The following is an 8,357-nucleotide window of genomic DNA, read 5'->3' on the forward strand; positions in this document are numbered from 1 at the left end:
CCTGAGACCCCGCACGGTGATCGCGTCTACTCCGCGTCGATTCCTCGAGACCTCCCTCCTTCGCCTCAACGTTCTCTGACCCACTAAGGCAAAGTTTAAGGTCGATTCCCCGAGACCTCCATTGTTGTGAATGTTGCATATGGTGTGTATATATATGATTATATGTATATATTTTTTTAATTTTTTGTGTGAATGTTGTGACATTTTTCGTTTATTGCATACTTTACGCATTTTTTTGAGCATATTGATCTGCTTTGTTTGAGTATTTTGGAATGGGTATGTTGAAAGACGACTGTGAGTTTTTGCCTAGTTTTTTTGATGTTGCTCGATGGTTCGATGGGGGGTTTGATGAGCATCGATGGGTAGGAATTTAGGGGGTTCGATGCCTACTCGATGGGTACTCGATAGGGGTTCGATGCATACTTGATTGGGTTCGATAGGTTAGGTCATTTGGGGTTTAAGGTTTGTGCTTCTGTGATTTGATACATGCTCGATCATGGTTCGATGCATGCTCGATGGTCATTCGATTCATGCTCAATTGGGTTCGATAGGGTAGGCCCATTATGGGTTCTAGGTTTAAACCTAAGAAATTAGATGCATGCTCGATGGATTAGGTTTTATGTTGGGTTCGATGGTGGTTCGATGCATGCTCTAGGGTTGTTCGATAGGGGTTCGATGGGTGTTCGATGCATTCTCGATGGTCATTCGATGCATGCTCGATTGGGTTCGATAGGGTAGGCCCATTATGGGTTCTAGGTTTAAACCTAAGAAATTAGATGCATGCTCGATGGGGGTTTGATGCATGCTCGATGGATTGGGTTTTATGTTGGGTTCGATGCATGCTCTAGGGTTGTTCGATAGGGGTTCTATGGGTACTCGATAGGGGTTCGATGGGTGTTCGATAGGGGTTCGATGGTTGCATGTATGTTTATTGATGGATTTTTCACGTGACTTTGTTTAACTGTATTATTTTTATCTTTATTTTTTGCAGATGCCGAAGTTTCTTTTATCCTTGACAGATCACTTTCCTGGACGAGTCACATATAGGGGCAATGGTTACTTTAAAACAATCAAGGACAAGATTGAGGAGCTCGGGTTGATAGAAAGGGTGAAGGAATCCCCTTTCAAAAAAAATTTCATGGCTGAGAAGTTAGACTTCTCTGGATCTATCATACATCAATTAATGTTGCGCAAGATCCAGTGCATCAAGGAGGTGAGTTGCATTTACATTTGTGATCTAGACCCTGTAGATTTGGTAGAGGCGAGTTTGCTTTGGTTACGGGGTTGAACTTCAGTTCCGGGCCATCTGAGACTGATTTGAAGAAACACTTGACTAGTGACTGCTTAATCAAGGAGTACTTTAATGATGAAGAAACAATGAAGATAATGCATTTGGAGGCTGCTTTAAAAAAATGCACTGTAGTTGAAGATTCCTACAAGTTGGGCCTATGTTTCTTTGTTGAGGGGGTTTTATTTGCACGAGAGGGCAAGTTAAATGTCTGGATAGATTCGCTGAAGATGGTGGAGGACACTAAGTACTTCTTTACTTACCCATGGGGGAAGGTGTCTTTTAACAAGCTTATGGATTCATGTAAAAAAGACATGCATCATCAGAAGAGGAACTATGAGAAGGAGAAGGAAGTTAAGGGGATACAGAAAGAAGCAAAATATAGTTTGTATGGTTATGTCCCTACATTGCAGTATTGGGCATACGAAGCCATCCAGCAGTTTGCACGTGAGTATGGTATTAACCATGGAAACTAGTTTCCGAGGATGCTTAGTTGGTTAAGCAATAAGGAGCGTCCTATTTTGAAGGCCGACCTTGCACCGATGTTCAAGAAGATGAGTGTAAGTTCTGCTATATTATGTCAAAATAGAGTATTCTTTGGTGGTTTCAAACTAACTTAATGCTTTCTATTTGATGCGGTTGATTGTGTTGTCCATGTTGAAGCCCTGGCCTTCAAAGATAGATTATTATAGCGCTCTGATGGAGGGTGATGCTCCCTTGTATCCCGGGTTGGGCCAAGAAGAAGAGGTAGAAACTCCCACTAATTTTGAGAAGGTGGCGGAGATAGCTGCTGAGGTTGCGAAGGCAACCAATATTTTTGTTGATGGCCCTGATGATGAGGATACCCCAGTCCCCATCGGCCCCACACCCTTGGCCCCAGTCCCATTGATACACCCCAGTCCTGATCAACTTGATTTAGGGAGGTGTTGGAGAGGTTGGAACAAGTCGAGAGTCGTCAGGATACCATCCTTAAGAACTAGACGGTCATCATGGATGCTGTCAATAAGATCTTGACATTCATACAAGATCTTCCAAATGATTCTAATTCCGACTCACTTGACCTCCCAGATGATTTTGTCGTACATGACATAGGCACTCATCCCCCGATAGTACTCACAGCAAATCCTGAGACCCCAGGTGTTGCTATTATAGAACCTGGGGATGTTGCTGGTGTAGAGTTTGAATTGGCCAAGAGGAAAAGACGCAAAACTAAGAAATTTGAAGACTACACCGACCCAACTAGAAAGAAAGCTCATTTGGATGCGATTGATGACGTGCCATTAGTCCTCGACCCTCTGAAGAAGCCACTTGCTACACAGTACAGGATGGTCGGCAAGTGGTTGCTTGGAGATATTCTGAACAAGATGAAGAGGGATGTCCAAACTGGTGTGTATGGTCCGAGTTGGTTTCTGATGATGAAGACACCACAGTTTTGGATCAATGATGGGGTAAGTAATTTTATTAATATTTGTTATCTTGTATAAACAGTGGGTTTGATAGGGTTCGATGTGGGTTATAGTAGAATTAAATTTGGTTCGATAGGGGTTCGATGGATAGAGGGAGATGGTTTGGTTCTTGTAGCTTTAAATGGGTTTCGATAGGGGTTCGATAGGCAGATGGTTTGGGTTCATGGGGTTCGATGGGTTTCGATAGGGGTTTCGATAGGGGTTCGATGGGGTTCGATAGGGGTTTCAATAGTGGTTCAATAGGGGTTTCGATAGGGGTTCGATAGGCAGATGGTTTGGGTTCATGGGGTTCGATAGGCAGATGGCTTGGGTTCATGGGGTTCGATAGGGGTTTCGATAGTGGTTCGATAGGCTGATTAATTGCTTTCCTATCATTTTTGCAGCATATTGATGCGGTCAAGCATATGCTACGTAGGCGTCGACAGTTCTATCCCGGGGCGTATCGGCAAGATGCTGTTGTGATGAATATTATGTTCTCACAAGTGGTACCGACCCGATATGATGCATATCAGAATGCCAAGGAAGCAGATAAGAAAAGGTTTTTGTGGGATTCAGATGTGATACCAATGATTACAGGAATTGACAATCAATTTCTAGCATCGTGGAAGGGAGTAGGCAGTGTATATTGGTGCCAGAACTACCTTCAAGTGCATTGGTTTGCAGTTGAAGCCTCCATTTCTACTTGGACTCTGAATGTTTATGATTCGGACGTGACAGTGATAAGTGATAAACAACTGCAATCGTTTATGAAGTCATGGTCTACTTTTTTCCCATCATTGTTATTGCAGTCATAACTTTTCAAGGACGACCCTCGGTTGACGATTCCACCTGGAGCTAAAACATGCAAAGAGTTCGTGCACCGCATGCCAGTTGATTCAGTACCCCAAACCAAAGTCAGGTAATCAAAATTCTAGTTTTTATTCATGTTTTTTAAATTAAATTCTATGTTGATTTTTTTACTAATGCAGTTTATGTTTCTTTCACAGTGGAGATTGTGGTGTGTACGCCATCAAGCACATCAAACACTTATTGGGTAGGCTACCACTTCACACGATCTGCGATGACAACATGGAGTTGTTTAGAAACAAATGGACAGTTGACTTATGGTATCAGAATGTTAGACATTGAACATTCTCTTCTTGTTATATTTATTTGCTTAAAATTTAGGTTATTAAGAAATTTTTTTGAGTCGAGCATCTTTTTATTAATGACAATTAACGACCAAAATTCATTAATGACAATAAAAAAACAAAACAAAAAATAACCTTCAACTTCAAGTTTAAATAAAATACAACAAAAAATAAACTCAAAGCCGAGCTTTGCATGAGGACTTGTTGTGGCCACGACCACCACATCTACTGCACTTACGCATTGTAACTGGTTTTTCCCCGCCGGATGGCCTACGGTTTGTCCTTAGTCTTCCTAGCTTTGGCTTTTTTGGACGACCAACTTGTTGTTTCTCTATGGGTACACAAACTACCATATTCTTAATGTCATCTGGAAGTATCCAGTCATCCTTGTTCCCATTTGGGTAAATGGTTTCTTTGTACGAATTCCTCCATGACTCAATGGTGTAAAACGGTGAAAACAAAGAGTAAAGGTTCACTCCACACTCTATAGTTGCTGCAGTTGCATGGGGACAAGGTGTGCCTATGAGCTGGAATACCCCACATGAGCATGATTTCGTCATCAAATTCACCTCAGCATCGTTGTCTACACCAGTTACATGAAACTCGAATTGACCAAGGGCATAGACATTCACGAACCTTCCTTTGTCAGCATTGTTCGATACATCTGCCTCCATCAGGGTGGATAATTTGGTGGTAGTCTTCTCGGTCACACTACGTCGTTCAAAAAACCAAGACTGTAGTGTGAACCGAATGAATTCTAAAAAAATTGTAACTGGAAAGGTTTTGCATCCTTGGTCTTGTTGTTGAAGCTTTCAGCGTAGTTGCTTGTCATTATATTGTATCGTTTTCCAGGAAAGAAAGGATGAGACCACTTATCGAAACCAATTCCCTCCAAATAGGCAGCTATAGGAGGATCCATTTGCTTAATATTTTCAAAATGCTTTAGAAATTCGGTCTTCTTCCATGCATAGGTTGCTGCCCACATCTCACTGTGACAGTGATCAATCTTGAACTTAGCTTTCACATTCATACTGATGTGATGGTAGCATGCGCCATGGTAGGCATCAGGAAAGATAGCCTCTAGAGCATGAATAATACTATCGTGCCTATCTGACACGAAAGCCAAGTCATCAACGTCCCCAATGGCTTCCTTCAACTTCATCATGAAATATTTCCACGAGTTGTGGTTCTCACTATCCACCAACCCGAACGCAATTGGATATAAATGACTATTCGCATCCAAAGCAACAACACATAGCATGTGGCCACCGTACTTATTCTTCAAGAACATGCCATCCACACATATCACAGGATGACAAAATCTGAATCCCCTCCTGTTGACCCTGATTTTGGGCAACTGACACGGAGTCAAAACACTTGACGTGGATGAATGCGTTGGAAAGAATGTAATAGCGAAAATAATAAGAACACGATGTTTTAAAGTGGTTCGGCCCCAGGATCTGGTAATAACCTACGTCCACTTAGATTGTTATTGATGTAAAACTCAAAGGAGTGATCAAAGAACTAGGGTTCAATGAGTTTCACTAGCCTCTGAAGAACAAATACAATATGATTTCTATGATATTTCTAATCACAAGCGATTTAGAAGTCTGAAAAGAGAAAATAAGAGTCCGCCCCTTTCCCTGAGTCCTCTTCTTCTATTTATAAGCTCAGGGAAGATTTTCCTTGATTTGTTACAGATATTATTTCCTAAATAATCGGATATTCAGGAAATCATGGGAGAGAATTTCAGATTCCATCATAACTGCCTAAGATTTCCTCCGCGTGTTGCGTGCCTACGACCAGACTAGTCGTATGGACAGTTCGATTACGTAACGCCGAACACCTTCCTGGTCGATGGTCGAACATAGGTTTTTCCAGGTGTCAGCCACGTGTAATTAATTCCTGCCATGTCATTTACTTCTGATTTATGGGATAACATTTGCCCCCCAAGTTTGTTTAGTGCGACCATCAATAAAGAAACTTAAGGGAACAACCGTTCGTTTTCCCACGTCTGTCAGAATCCCCGTGCACTTTCGAAAACTGTGACATAATTATGTCTAATCAAGTCTTTTCGGTTTCCAAAAAGACAATCTGACGGCTTGTCCACTTCCCCACGTTTCAAAAGTGGGAAGTGACGATTACCGTCTTTTGGGCTACCCCTTCGATCTTTATAAGTAGCCTTCCTTCTTTTTCAAGAAATCTTTACCCGTCATTTGTGTCAAAAATTTCAAGAAATTGCCCCAGTTGTTCAGAGCTTCGAAAACCAGTCCGACGTTGTGCCGCAGGTCTTCTGCCTTAAGTTTTCCTTTTCCTCTGCATCTCCTCCTTCTCTCAGGTAAGGATTCCATCCTTTAAGCTCTGTACTACGCCATGCATGCTATCTTTGTGCTCTTGAATAGGGTTTTTAGGGTTTATGATACAAATCGCCTGATATTTTGCAAAACTGCGTTTTTATACCTTGTATGGGTCAATCCAGTACTTTGATAGATAGAGTTTCTGATTTGGGATGTTAGGTTGTCGAAAGATTCAACCTTTAAGCTAGACGAAAAAACTGAAATTTTTTCATGCTCTTTGGGAGTTGAAAAAAGTTCTGCCCAGAAAACGTTCTTCTTTCCCTGCTCTTTTTTGTTATTTACCCGCGTTGAAGTTAACGTAGGATTAGGATGCTGCTGGCTATTTAGGCACAAGCAACGTTATCCTAGCTTCCCCACACTACTTCGCGGATTGTCTTATCTCCTCCATTGTCTGTTTGCAGTTCATATGCAAGACCCTTGGGGAGGAGAAAGACCTATTGAAGACGATCTCTTAGCCCAACTGCTCGAAGGCGAAGAAAATCCATCCACGTTAATTCCAGATATCCCATTCTCATGCTCTAACCCAAATCCTCCACCAGCTCCTATCCAGAAAATGGCCAGAACAAAAACCAAGGCCAGAAAAAGACGCAACCCTTCTCCAAGTCAGCCTCCTGCCGACGCCCCCTCGACCAGTGGTCGACGAGAATTTCCTCCTGAGACCGAAGTTCAGGCGCGTGCCCGTCCTCGTCACGCCGATCAGTTGGCTGTCGAGTGGCACGTGGTATCTCCGAGTACGGTGACCATTCGCATGGTTTCCAATTATTTAACTAAGTACAATCTGACGAGGGTGACCCTAGTCAGGCCTTCCATCGACCAGCGAGCCAACCTGCCAGGGGGGGCTTTCAGCGCCTGGTCGAGATATCATATTGAGGCGGGTGCCACCTTGCCTCTGCATTCATTTTTCCAAGGGGTGGCTAATTACTTCGGGGTGGCCCCTTTTCAGATTACCCCGAACGGATATAGAATGCTAACTGTGCTCTATATCCTTTACAAACTTAAGAATTGGCCAACCCCCTCTCCTCATGAGGTCAATTATCTTCTTGACCTTAAATCCAACCCCAACCAGGACGGTACGGGGTTTTTCCACTTTTGCCATCAGGAGACTGGACGCACGTTTCTGTCCGAGACCACCCATATCTCCAATGTGGGGAAGTATCACCTGGAATACTTTCTCACACCTTATATTGCTGCGAACAACCTGGCATTCACCCGAGGAGGTAAGGGGAATAACGAGCCTTAAACCAGTAGTTCTTGCCCTTTAAATTTTTTCTTGTCATAATACTCAACTGTTCCACTGTACTCCAGGTCCATGGTTGCGCTCGATCCCCACTCTAGGAATGGAGTCGAGGGCAGCACTCTTAGCCAGTATTCCCAATGCTGCTAAGAGTGTGAAAAACGTGATCACTGAGGCTAACCTTAAGTTGGCTGGCCTTAAGGGCTCCCCTCCTGCGACCAGCGAACCTGCGGCGGGTGGTGTCCATGCTGGCGTGGAACGTGAGCAGGGTCCCGAGCAGCAGCCTCAGTCACCCCCTCCTAGGAGGAGGCCAACTGGGGCTATAATCAGGGAACCCACTATTCCCCACCGAGCAGGAGAACCGTCGGTCCCCAAGGGCAAGGGGAAACAAAAGGTTGTCGAGCTTGCCGAACAGTCTGACGACTCGTCGGATGTATACGGTACACCATTCTCGTTTTTAAATAACTTGCCCATTCCCATCCACCTGTTTGATGGGGACGAAAACTTTAGGAACGCTCCTTCTTTAAATTCAGATTTCTTCCAGGAACTAGGTAGTTCAGTAGATAATGTTACGACCAGTAGGTGTAGCTCGGGTACCTTACTTTTGCATCTCTTATACTCTATCCTTTGTTTCTCTGTGACCCTTTAAACTCATCGTTTGAAATGTCATTCTTTGTGCAGGCATGGACCCCGGGGACTTCTTTGCACATTACCAAGCAGCTGCTGAAGCTTCTGCCCCGAAGAAGGACAGCAAAAGAGCTCGTGGGGAAAGCAGCAAGACCCCCGCGAAGAAGGCCCGAACAAAAGATTCTCCTGCCGACGCTCCCTCCAGAGAGAACTTAACACATCCGCCCGCCTCCGAGTAGCAAACTCCCACGTCTG

Source organism: Humulus lupulus, chromosome 1 (genome assembly GCF_963169125.1).
Source record: "Humulus lupulus chromosome 1, drHumLupu1.1, whole genome shotgun sequence".
In the NCBI taxonomy this organism is placed as follows: domain Eukaryota; kingdom Viridiplantae; phylum Streptophyta; class Magnoliopsida; order Rosales; family Cannabaceae; genus Humulus; species Humulus lupulus.